This window comes from Haliotis cracherodii, unplaced genomic scaffold, assembly GCF_022045235.1.
Source record: "Haliotis cracherodii isolate W230 unplaced genomic scaffold, xgHalCrac1.p SCAF_7, whole genome shotgun sequence".
Taxonomy (NCBI): Eukaryota; Metazoa; Mollusca; class Gastropoda; order Lepetellida; family Haliotidae; genus Haliotis; species Haliotis cracherodii.
In genome coordinates this window covers 10,362,447-10,376,259 of record NW_027266330.1, presented here as the reverse complement: position 1 = coordinate 10,376,259, position 13,813 = coordinate 10,362,447, and positions in this window count along the sequence as shown.

The following is a 13,813-nucleotide window of genomic DNA, read 5'->3' as shown; positions in this document are numbered from 1 at the left end:
AACACACAGTCCAACGTATCCAATCTTTATAACTGCAATGTTGTTTAACTATAGTTTATTTAGCTAAAAATGTTTTCAAACCTTGTCAATTCTTTAGAATTGTTTTTGTCATCTTATTCAAACATGTTTCAGGTCAAAAATGTGGATTATGATTCTGGCCCCGGCTGCATCATTTGCAGACACGCTGCGTCGGGCTTTCTTTTAATCAGACTGGACATCACTCTGATGAACTTGTATGAATCGCTGTGAAAAAAGCATTCTAATATCAGAGACAACTATGGTTTTCCTACAGAACATTGTTAATGCTTGAGCTTTTCAATAAGAAAGTAAAGTAACAGTACTGAGCTTCGTCGTGTCATTATAGGCCAAACCAAAAGACCAGTATCACCATTCGCAGTCAGATAATATGTCTACCACCATACTTAAGCAAACTATGTCCTTCAACTATTCATTCCCGAAGAAGCACTATTCACTACTTTGTTTCAATCTAGCCTCGCGAATTTTAGTTTAAGGCACACTGATGATAAGTGGAATATAAAAGAGTGTATATCTGTCAGATTGTAAGATTCATCTTTGTTCCTAGCATTTAATATTATTCACGGACCGAAATCTCATGATGAACTGATTCTATTCTGAAATGATTGCGTTGTCAATTGTTGCTTATATCCATATTCGTTAACTACCTGCTTTTTCTTTGCCATATACCAATGTTTATTTTAGAACTATTTAGACGCAAGACTTCAACTGTTACTTTGATAAAATATATAACGTTTTATTTGATAAACTCTATTTTTAAAAGAATATTGTAAAAAGAAAAAAATGTAATTTAAAAAATATATTATATGATAAATAAATATATTACATTCGATTAGCCTCTGCCTCTTGTCAACCCTTCGAGGAAACAAATGTACTGATACGAATAAGAAAACTTAAGACCTGGGGCAAGGTGACCTTCGAGAGGGCTTGTGATACAACATTCACAATTTATTCATGACAGACGCAATTGAACACAAAGGGTAGTAACAGGTGTGACTCGTGAAGATCCGGGGTAGAATAGGCAACTTCAGCAACACAGTGTTACAGTAAAAGGCGACTATGCTTGTCGTAAGGGGCGACTTACGGGATCGGGTTGTCAGGCTTGCTGACTTGGTTGATACATGTCATCGTATCCAAATTGCGTGGATCGATGTTGTAAATCAAAGGATTGGTCCAGAATCGATTTACTACAGACCACCGTCATACAGCTGGAATATTGCTGAGTGCGGCGTCAGACAATAAACAAACTCATGTAACGGGTGTGTACGTTGCCACCTTCGAGTATAATTATTACGTGGCCTTTACCACGCTGCATATATCTATAGTAACAAGTCACGAGTCATCTGCAAGTGCGACTTTTGTCAAGAATGTGCTCCTGAAAAGGGGGCGGTCGGGTAGCCTTGTGAATAAAGCGTTGGCTCGTCACGCCGAAGACACGGGTTCGATTTCCGACATAGGTACAATGTGTGAAGCCCATTTCTGGTGTCCCCCGCCGTGATATTGCTGGAATATTGCTAAAAGCGGCGTAAAACCATACTCACTCACTCACTCACTCATGAAAAGGGTTAAAATGAAATAGCGGCGTTAAACAACCAACCAATCATAAAAATGGACGATAAAACTCTACCCTCAAATCGTTTTCAGGGTCATTCAGTATTTGTGACCAATCATGAGATAAAGCATTTTGACATTTCGTTTTATTTTAAAACTACATCATCTACGGAACACAAATATACAATTCACAAGCTTCAATTCATTATCATTACTGAGATGCATGACATCACACATGTCTGTCTTCACTGAAGTCGGTTGGTGTCAAACGTATTCATGACGTCACAGCACAATTGTTTCCTTGCACCACTAACGTCCCTTTTCTCCTGGTGGGTCACATTTATGACAATATTGATATTAGATACTTCCCATTATTGTTCACTAAAGACTAGAGAAAGCATACAATGTGATTATTGCAACGATTTAAATGTTTAAACACGACTGAAATTCAAAAGTGCCTATGGATACATGAGCGGAACCAGGTACGAATGTGTATTTCTGGTGCTTGTAAGAAGCACGGGGACACGGGTGTCAGTGTGCAAAGTCCCATCCCTTGGGCACGTTAAAAACCGTGTTCTTCGGTTCGAATCACGGTTTTGCCTCGATTATGTTTCTATGTTTGTCAGCACCTTACCCGTGCTCGTGGGTTTCACCAAAGAGGTAAACGTGTAAGATCTGGATCACTTCCGGCGTTCCTCCCACATAAAGCTGACACGCTGTGATATGACTGGCATTCTGTTAATGCGTTAAGGCCAAATCACTCACTCACTGTAAGAGGGAACTAAATTAAATAAAGACCGGATGGTCAGCTTCTGTGACTTGTGTTAATTGCGTGTCATCGTACGCCAACGGTATGCAGCGTTGTTTGTGATACCTTGCGCTTGACATTTCCGAATTGGTCTGAACCTTACTTGATTGCAAAGTCCGTCGTGACACAGTTTGAACATTGCTGAGTTTGGTTAAACCATATTCACTCACTCACTATTCTCTATTCTATTTGAAAGTACATGATGTGAATACAATATAAATTAATAGAATCGGTACTCCTATTAAGTAAAATAAAAAAATGACTATTTCTCGAACACGATCCAACGCCAAAGACAGACTGGACATGAGGTTCAGGAAATCTAATATACACTTTGTCACACAAGGTAAATCCAATTCTGTTGCTGCCAATAATTTTGTTTGTTCACAATCAGTAGCTGTATATATGTTAAATAAACACTCGTTTGTAATTATTTACGTTGAGTTACAGACAATAACACTGGTCATGAGTGACTATTCTGAGAAGCCAAGCACCAGGCAATCTCTTTGATGCTTTTGTCGGACATAATACAATTTGGTATGCTTTTGGTTTGGCAAAATATCATTCCCACGAAAATGCTTTCCTTTTCCTTGAAGCTGATAAATGCAGTTAAACAAACACAATCACTATCAAAAGCGTGTTTTTTTGGGGCGATATTTTTGTTTCGAGCTGGTTCGCTATTGATTAAAGGGAGTCGAGTATTGTTCGTGAAATGTTATTGGAAATTAACTCAAGGTTCGGTCATGGCACATGAATTGAATCAATATGCAGTTTCCTTCACAATATTCGTTCTCATGCTGAATAATATAGATGTGGCGTGCCAAGGTATTGCGATAATAAGCTACACTGGTAGGCAGTGACATCAGAGACATCAGCGTATTTCCAACTGTAATGTGGAGATAACATGATAACCTCCCGGGCAAAAGAAATCATGCACTTGAAAATTTGAGTTGACCAACATATACAAACGAGTTGTTACTGGACAGAAAACAGTCACCGAAACACTGCAAACTTTAGGTAATGACCATCGAATGACCGTTTCTTGTTTGTTTCATTCTTTGACCTCCATCAAACATGTGTGTATACTTCTTGTGCCTGGCAGTTTAGTTATCGATCACATGTACCACTGGTGTGGATTGTTGCTCATACTTTCAGTCACTGGTTTGCGTGGTCCGGAATATTGGGATATCATCGAAAAAACAAAACCTTTAGTCCGCTGTCCATGTTAAAGTGTTGCTAGATGGCTCAGAGGGAGTCGATGATCATTAAAACATTAAACACAACTACATCTGTAATCATTTCAAACATTTTCAAGCAATGACAACAACATTTTACTTGAAAATATCTAATTAGTACAAGGAAAAGATAGAACAGCTCTCAAGACATAATCATGAAAGTGGGCGGTCGGATAACCTCGCGGTTAAAACCTCGCGGGTTTGATTCCCGACATGGGTACAATGTGTGAAGCCATTTGTGGTATCCCCCGCCGTGATATTGCTGGAATATTGCTAAAAGTGGAGAAAATCCCCTCTCATGCACTCATAATAGAAAGTGCATTCCTAGAAAACTAATACCCATTTTAGGCATGAAAATTGCATATGTTCGGATCTATTTTGTTAACAGTAATACAAAATTTTCACAAAAAAATCTCTATAATCAGAAGAAACCTTTTCCCAAAGGAGAACCCACTGCGCTACAACGACCGTACCTCAAACATGTGTCAACGAATAACCATCAGACAACGATGTCATCAGCCGCCATAAACACACGCAAAGGAAAGCCAACCACATACCAACCTCAACAACGCGAAATGCATACATCAAAAGTCAGAGCCCCTGGAACAACCACTCAACACAAAAGGACAGCTGACCACTGATTGCTTTCAGCAATATTCCAGCAATATCACGGCGGTGGATAATGGGCTTCACACATTGTACACATGTGCGGAATCGACCCTTGTTTTTAACCAATCCGAATCAAACATTCAGTGTCATGGTAGAACATGTAATATGTACGGAATGCTCGATATTTTTGCAATTAAATACTGAAATTTTGAAGTCCTTCAAAATGTGTCATTATCAAAAGAAATATACTCAACAACAAAAGTCCCTGTGACACCAATATTTTAGTTTATTTTTCAAACAAGTAAAGTTTGGTTTACAGTATTGTAGTACATGTATGGAATCAAGTCACAAAAACGCAACTGCTACAGAAAAGCATGCATTCCATGCAAAAGTTGACCCAATGCATTTCACTACGTCACTCAATGTGTCATGGAAGAAGATCGGTTCGGGGGCGGCAGCGTTATGGTATGGGGTGGGATTACAGCAAGACAGAGGACCCGTTTGATAGTGGAAGTGGGAAATCTCAATGGACAGCTCTAACGCGACGAGATGATCGGCCCTTTTGTTCTACCGTTTTTGCGTCGTCATGGCCCAGGCATTACCTTTCAGCATGACAACGCCCTGACTTATATTGCTCGACTTGTTCAGGGGACTCTTCAACAAAACAACGTGAATGTCCGCTCGCTCCCCTGATCTCTCACCAATCGAGCACATGTTGAATGAGGCGGATTGGCGCCTTCGACGTCAACCACTTGTTCCACAGAGACTCCAGGTACTTCGAAACATGCTCTAGCAGATACGGACAGATATCCCACAGGACTTTGTGCGACGCCTGGTCCATTCCATGAGACGAAGATGTGTTGCTTGCATCGCAACCAGAGGTGGACACACAAGCTATTGATTTGTATATTGACATTTTAGCATGTTCATATGTTATTTCATGAAAGTCAGTATGGCAAATTAAACCATTTGAACACTTACAGGAGTCTTTTATCTGTTTACCGAAATTGTTTCACATTTGGTAAAAAACACAAGTTTGCATTAAATCGTATACAATGTCACAGAAACTTTTGTTGTTCAGTATAGATCCCACACATTTCCGAGTGAGAATATAGGTCCAAAGCAATCTCATTTAAATCAGATCTTAGTTCTCGCTGTCGCTTAACAAATATCTGAAGACATCCCATTTAGGGTCACGTCAGAACGACCTTTCATCTAACCATTTAGAGCGTCGCTTACCAGATCATGAAAGTGACACTCGGAATGTGTTTTCTAATCATGCAACCACGAACTATTCAACACGGGATAATCCGAACGACAGTTACGGGTTTTATGATTATATCCATACAATCTAGGCCATCTACAAGCCATTCGAGAATATTCTTCTAATCAGTTTATTTTTTTTAATCGAGAATACGTCAAAATATGTTCGAAAGTTTGAAAGTAGTGTCGTAAAGCTCGAGAAAGCTTCCTTCTGATTGGCTAATGTCGATTTCTTGTCGGTCATTTCATTGTCGGTCAAAATTCGCGATAGGTCGTTCTGACGTGATCCGTAATGGGATGTCCTCAGATCTTTGTTAAGCGGTAGCGAAAACTAAGACTTGATTTTAATAAGTTTGGGTCAAAAGCAACCCCTGCAGCTCAATGAATCAGAGAGTCAGGCTCGCTGACTTGGTTGATGCATGTCATCGTATCCAATCACTGAATTGTCTAGTCCATATTCGATTATTTACGGACCGCCGTCATAGGGCTGGAATATTGCTGTTTGCGGCGTTTAACAGCAAACACACTCGACAATCAGGAAATGAGCTCTGCCAAGTGTATTAGCTTCGGTAGGGTACATCATATCAACCTGCAACATGCAAACATACACAATTCTCGGTTTGATAAGTTGAATCTAATCACCTCGAATAATACATCTATGGTACAAGTGAAATTGTATTATTCAAGAAAACGCAATAACTAGAACAACTGGCTGACATATGAAATGAAACCGAAAAATATGCACACAATTTGTGACATAAATCATCTGATAAACTAGTATATTCCAAAATTTCGTCGTAGAGGGTAGTCCTTTTAGCTGACGATCGTTTCAGGTACATGTATACACGCCACGGGGAAATGTTAGAATATATATCATATTGATATATATTTTTTTAACGTTAGCTGATTTTCTAAAATGATGGCCATGGTGAAGACCCGTGAAGATCTGGGGTAAAATAGGTGTTCAGCAACCCATGCTTGCCGTAAAAGGGGACTATCAGTAGTATAGGGAGTCTTTTTGATGACCAGGGCGCTAACCTGGTTACCATTGGGCGTTGGCTTGGTAACCGGAACCGCTACCCCAGTAACCCATGGCCAGTAACCTAGTAACACTAGTAACCTAGTAACCTAGTAACGGAAATGGGTTCTGCGCAAAGAGGGGGGAGCATGCTGGGTTATGTGTGCGCATCCAAGACGGCGTCACTTCCGGTTCCGGGAGGCGTACGCATCTAAGATGGCGTGGGAGGGTTCTTTTGGGGTTTGTTTTTTGGTTTGCAATGATCAAAGTGTTCTTTCGGGAGAGTGGGTTTGCCCTGAAAAGGGCCGTTCCAAAAACAAACTGGAACTTGAACTGTTCATCCTAGCTTCCTAGAAAGGGGAAGCTTCTTTCATGTACGTTCATACAAATCACTCAAGAAAGTAGCTTCTTTCATGTTATTCACAACACGGTAGGACGGTTGGGGGACCACATTTCATTTTCTAGCCATTGATCGTCATTTTCTCAGACAAATGTCACATTCAAAACAATAGCAGCTATCAGCACGAAGATGAATCCAGCATATGCCATATCTTCCGACGACTGGTTCATTTGTCCAGGCCAATCCTTAAATGAGGATAGTCTTCTTTCAAAATAACCCCAGTCCTGTGATACATGTCACTTACTGGCCACAGAATCCGTACAGCTATCATCCATCATCATCCACGTCATTCAGTGCAAGGACTGTGTCGGTGTTATTGGCTTCGCTCTTTTTATAGGAGTGGATCAAAATGCCCCTTGTCTTGATTGGTCCATAACTCTGCACGCTGATTGTTCCGTTTTGGTGCCTGGTCTGAGCCCAGGTTTTCCAAACCAACTCGAACCTTGTGTTTCTTTTCCATAGTAAAATGCAGTTTCAATGGGAGAGAAAGCACAACTCGTGTGCTGTCTTCTGTTTGGTGCATTTCCGATTGCTGCCTCTTTATGATTGGTTCTTTTTCTTGAGTGGCGATTGTTGGATTTTGACCCATTGTGAAGTTAGAAGGCTTGTCTTTTAATAAAAATGCACAGTTCGTCAGGCTATCAGCATGGTTGGCAAGCAGAGTGAACCGTATAGCTTGAAGAAACAAGAGGTGTCTCGAGCCAGACAGTTTAGAACATCTAACCGTACGTATATTTTGGAATTTAACCAAGGCTACTTGGAAGACGTCCCACCCCACAGCCTGTCATCAGAACTGCAACACGTATTTGACAGTGTACTTGATAACATCAGCCAAGATGTGTCAGGCCATGATTGTGACCGTATTGGTCTTTGTATCCGTCACCCTGTTTTGGAGTCCTCCATACGGATTCCATTTCGCCACATTGAAGATCCCCATGGCCAAGATATCTTGCATGCTGTGGAAAAAGTCCAGCAGTCAAACAAAGACCTTGCTATAGATGATGCAATGGAGGTGAAATTATTACATGTAGAAGATCCAAACCGAGCAGGATCTGGCAGTAGGCGTCCAAATAACCTGGTTGGGCTGGAAGCAAAAAGTGCATTGTATGGATCAAGAATAAAGATCATTCCTGTTTGGCAAATCTAGATCAAGATATTTCAACAGGCTGTTGTACAAGAGTGATAAGGCTCCACATGGCGCCACCATTTTGCATTTATGCCATCATCGTGACCACTTTGACCACTGCCATGCCAGCCTTTTATGGTTCTGCCTGTTACTATGCAAACTGTGACCGTGGTTCTAAGGATCCTGACAGACACCCCTGCACCAAGCAATACCACTGCCTTGCATGCCGCCACTCAACTTCTTGTGGACCCAAATAAGATCATGGTATTTCTTGTTTGTCATGCAAAGGATGGTCCCGAAATCAGCGCTGTGACACTCAGTATGTCCAGCCAACCCCCAGATGGAGGACCCACTGCCTGTCAAGCTATTCACATGTGTCTGACCTGTTTTCAGCGTGTCAATTGCCAACATGTGTGCTCAGAAGACCATCCATGTAAAGCTTGTCAAGAACCAGTGATCCCAGATGAAGATGAATTTAGCAAACAAGATTTTGAATGTATGCAAGACACTGGTGTGCACATGCCAAATTTGTGTGTGGTGCATTTAGGATGTGGTCGGTGCATTGGTCAAGCAACAAGTGATTTGTGCCAAGACTGTCCATGGAATGAAGAAGGTCAAGGTCCCAGCCGAGTAAAAGTGTACTAAGGTCCCATCACTCTAGACTATGTTGGTGCATTGTTTATGACCCTGACCGAAAAACCCAAGTAGAGACAACCTGATAATGATGATGATGATGATGATTATGATGATGATGATGATGAAGCACCCAAGTTGGCAGCACTACCTCCGATGGATGTGGACACACCCACCCTACATGATGATGATGAAGTCATTTATTCAATGGATGTGGACACACACGCCCTGGATGATGATGATTAGGATGAAGTCATTTATGCGACTCCTCATACGCGGGGATATGATGGACACTTATTAATGAAGTACATGAGCCAACATCTGGTGAAAGCCCCCAAAGTGACACTGAAAGGTCAACAGATTTTACAGATGAAAGTGGGACATCATGTGTTCACACAAATCCGTGAAGACTTAGATCGAAATTCAACCAATGAGAAGCTTGGGTTTTCATCCAAGCAGAGGCCAGAGCAGTGAGTGTGCTTTGTCTCTTATTGAAAATGCATTTTACTATAGAAAAAAACCCACAACGCCTGTGCCAAACAGGGTTGAGTGTGGGACAGAAACCAACCAATGAGAAGCCCGGGTTCCTAACCAATGAGAAGCTTGGGTTTTCATCCAATCAGGAAGCAGACTTTCAGTTCCTTAAATACCACAGACGCTATCTTGTCATCACTTTTCTGCTGCTGTCCACGAACCAACATCCAGTCCATGCTTATGGATGACAAGACACCGAGGGAAGTATGCAGTGAAGTGAGCGGTGAGGTGATCGGTGGTGAAGTGTATGAAATCATTGATCAAAAACTTGTTGCAAGTGGAAACAGGAACCAGACCGAACCATCATCAACAACAACAGCAGCAGCAGCAGCAACAACAGCAGACACAAACACGGAAGCGGCAGAATGTTTGAAATCTGCAACACCTGCAAAAAGGCGACCATGGATGAAGTTTTCTCTAAAGATCCCACATCAAGAACAACTGTAAGTACCATTCTATTCTATTGTATGTGTATGTCATTATTATTATTATTATTATTATTATTATTATTATTATTATAATGCATGACTTATTTTCATGGGTATACTTAAGGGTTCATTTCTTGTATGATTGACAGGACACCCCATGGACACCCTTCCTTCCCCTCCGTAACAACACAGGCAACTCAGACAGATGAGACCTTCTATGGCGACGACAACGAGGACGATCCAGTATTATGCGACGACGATCTTCTTTTTGAAGAAGCTAACAACGTGATACAACGTGAATATAGTAACTATCGGCATAACGACATGTAGGAATACCTAACCAGTGACAGTGGTCAAGTGAAGCGCATGTCTGTTTCAGCCATAGACTGTACCTGTTTAACTGAGGGGTCATTAACATTTTGGGGACCTGTTTGGGACTGTATGATGAATTACCACATCTTTTGGTGACCACACTTTAACCTTCTCCTCAGGTATGCCAGTATGCGACAACGATCTTCTTTTTCAAGAAGATCAATTCCATAACAACATGGTGAATGGATGTATGTGGCCATTAACATGGACAGACCGGTTTGTCCTGTATGATGACCCTGCCTATCTGAGAAGATACGGGTGGCCCAGTCGTCTAAGGCGCCCCTTGGGCACGCCAGAATCCTATGATTGTGGGTTCGAATCCCGGGCGCCCCGATTATGTTTCTAGGTTTGTCAGCACCATACCCGTGCTCGTGGGTTTCACCGAAGTGGTAAACGTCTGAGGCCTGCATCACTTCGGGCTTTCCTCCCACATTAAGCTGGCACGCCGTGATATAACTGGAATACTGTTAAATGCGGCGTTAAACCCAACTTACTCACTCACTCACCAAGAACACGTGATGAAGAGGTCATGATCTCACGTTTGACCCTCCGTCTCCCTTTTACTATGTTAATTGCTGGGCCAACAGGGTCTGGAAAAAGGTCCTCTGAGAAATCATGTATGGAACACATGCATCGCCTTGATGTGTTTGATACACCACCCCATCGCATTGTGTGGGTGTACAGTGAATGGCAACTACTCCATCATGAGTTGGAAGAGATGGCAGACCACTTAGGAGTTTGAACATAGTATGGCAGAAGTTGAGTGCATTGCCAGAAAAAAGGGATGACCCATTGTTGGCTAGTCATTGATGATTTGCTGGGCGACAATATAAATGAAGAAGAAACTGAAGTGTTGCAATGGTTCACAAAGAAAAGAAACACATCAGTGCTGTATCTCACTCACAACGTGTTTGCCCAAACACCACAACATCGCACCATTACTCTGAATGTCCACTACATTGTCCTATTTAAAATCCGTGAGATGCATCACAAATTGACAGTCTGGCTCGCCAGGTGTTTCCAGGCAAAGTTCTCTTTCTGCGTGAAGCCTAGGAAGACGCCACCAAAGAACCTACCTGTTCTTGGACTTGAAACCAACCACTTTGCAACAACATCAGTACGTATCCACCTGCTTTCGAGATCCGAGATACACATAGTGTATGTGCCTAACCTATGAAATGAGACTGAATAAAAGCATGTGAACCCACTGACCTTCCTTCAGTTGAGGAACATCCATCACGGGTCAAAAACAGAAATAGGCTCGACCAACAAAACGTCTGGACTTGACTTTGAATGCAATGCCACAATTCCAAGATGTCCCTGATACCGAAAAGGTGAGAGAACAAGCGAGAGAAAACAAACTCTTTATGGACACATGGCAACTCGGTGACATTCTGGATGCACGACCTGCTCCTTCTTACACCTTGAGTAATCCTTCTCATCCTGACTATGATCAATTTCAACAAAGCCTGAGGTCTTTTCAAACTTGGCCTAAGCATATGACCCAGACCCCCTATGACATGAGCATGGCTGGCTATTTCTATCATGGTCGAAGTGATAGTGTTCTCTGTTATTGTTGTGGTGTGAAGCCCCAGACAAACCCCTGTGAAAACATGTGTGTGTTTTGTCCTCATGAAGAAGTGAAAATACAAGCGCTTGTTGCCCGAAGAAGAATGGAAGAGAAGAGTGGGGTGTTTTGGTCGATGTGGTGCAAACACACTCTCAACACCACCACCACCACCCCCACCACCCCCACCCCAATCGCCAACATCTTGGGGTTGCAGGGGACGAGATGTACCCGATACGGATCAAGCAGCATGAATGTAAGTCCAGTAAGGTAATGACATGTTTCACAACACTGGACACTTGTGACAAGAACACCCCTACAACCTCACCCTGGACCAGTTCAGAAATGGCTCCACGCTATGGGTCGTGGATCTGACTGCTGATCTGGGTGCAGATGGAGGCTTTTACTACCCACGACAGACTGGCAAGTTGGGACTTGAACTTCAGACTGGTTCTGCAACGCTCTGATGGTCTAATGGACAACACGGATGTCCTCACTGGCTTGACCATCAAAGACTTTGCTGACTATGTGCAACGAGACCCAGTGCTCCGACCTCTCTACCAAGGCACATTTGCTGGAGATCACTTCACGGCCGCACGGAAATGAAAAGCGACTTCAGCAACAACAGTGCCAATTTGAAACAAATATACATGTATCTGTTCCGAAACACTGGACAGCTGTGGCGGCCTGACACCTGTGGGGTGACCCTTAAGGCCTTTCTCAAGGTTACCCCTTGTGTGTGGTGGATCTCAAATATACAGGTAAACTAGCTCTACATTGAAAACACAGTATGTTTATCTCCTAATTCACGTAAAAAATATGTATGTCTTGCAAACCGATTTTATTTCAAAGCATCTTCCCCAAAATGTATTTAAATGTCTTTATATTTTGACAAATTAAATATTACCTACAGCTAGGCTGATTTTGTCTGAGCATTGGGGTACTTCTTCATCAGGGGGCGCTCGGCGGCAAGCTTCTACCTTCGCCGTCTCCTTCACGTCTGTCAAATGAAGACAATTTCATCTTAAATTCTTTTTTGGGGGGTATGTGTTTACATCATAATATGATACCTTGAGCAGCAGACGACAAATGTCGTTTATGTGTTTGTTCAATTGATTTTTTTCAAAACATATTTCTGAAAATGTTTGTGTTATTATAGTCACCAGAATTATCAAGATTGGAGAGTATTTTGTCAAAATCATCGTTACACCATTCATTTGCAGGATCGAGATAGACTTCAGCAAAACTTCCTATATGAAAAGTTCCCACTGACACGGAATTCGTGAGCTCCGCCATATTTATGGGCAAGCACAAAGTGCACATGCACATTCTTACGCGCTAAAGAGGCAGTTAAACCAGCTGTTTCAATCAGAGGGGGTTTATTGTGATTTAATAGCCTCTGATTAACCAATCAATATCGAGTAAATTCCAAATTCATGGTAGAATACATTGTAATACCTTTGGACTACCGACCAGCACACACTTGTCCCCGAGAACCAAGTATCGCCAAAATCACGACTCGTTTTACCTTTGCTTTTTTTCACTGGAAGTAGGACAAATGCACCATCAAATACTGCTTATAATAATATGATTCATGATACTGAAAAATCCATGGCAATTATTTTGTAATTTAGTTTTGATGGTAGGCAGGATTATAACAAAACATTCATTATTTTCAAAAAAAGAAATAAACATTGTCATTTTACTTCATTTAAAACAACAACAATTTGTTTACAGTTAAATTGATATGTCACTTACACGTGTAAAGTGTCTGTTTTACAAATTGTTCCCCTTTTCTTATAAAAATACGTCGTGAAGGAAATAGTACATAAAGCGACGTTACACACAACTTACTAAAACAACTTAATAAGACGTATATGATGTGCACTTGCGATGGGATACTGATGACGTGTCAGCAAGAATGAAAGTTAATTTTCAATGTCACTGCACATGTTTTCACCTACTTTAATGCATTTTCAAATATAAGAGGGGGCACATCCATTCAATTTGTGCTTGTCAACCTTTACAAATTAATTAAGTCATAATAATTACGGTAACTTAAGGTATGTTCTGTTTAAAGAGTACAGATGCATTCTGCGTGTATTCTGGCAGGGTAACAACAACGACTACTCTTTAACGTACCGACCTTCCGCTTTCCGGTAAGACCCTGTAATCGATTATCTGCCGAAACATATTCCATTGGGCGTAAATGACAAATAGTGATGGGGACTATATA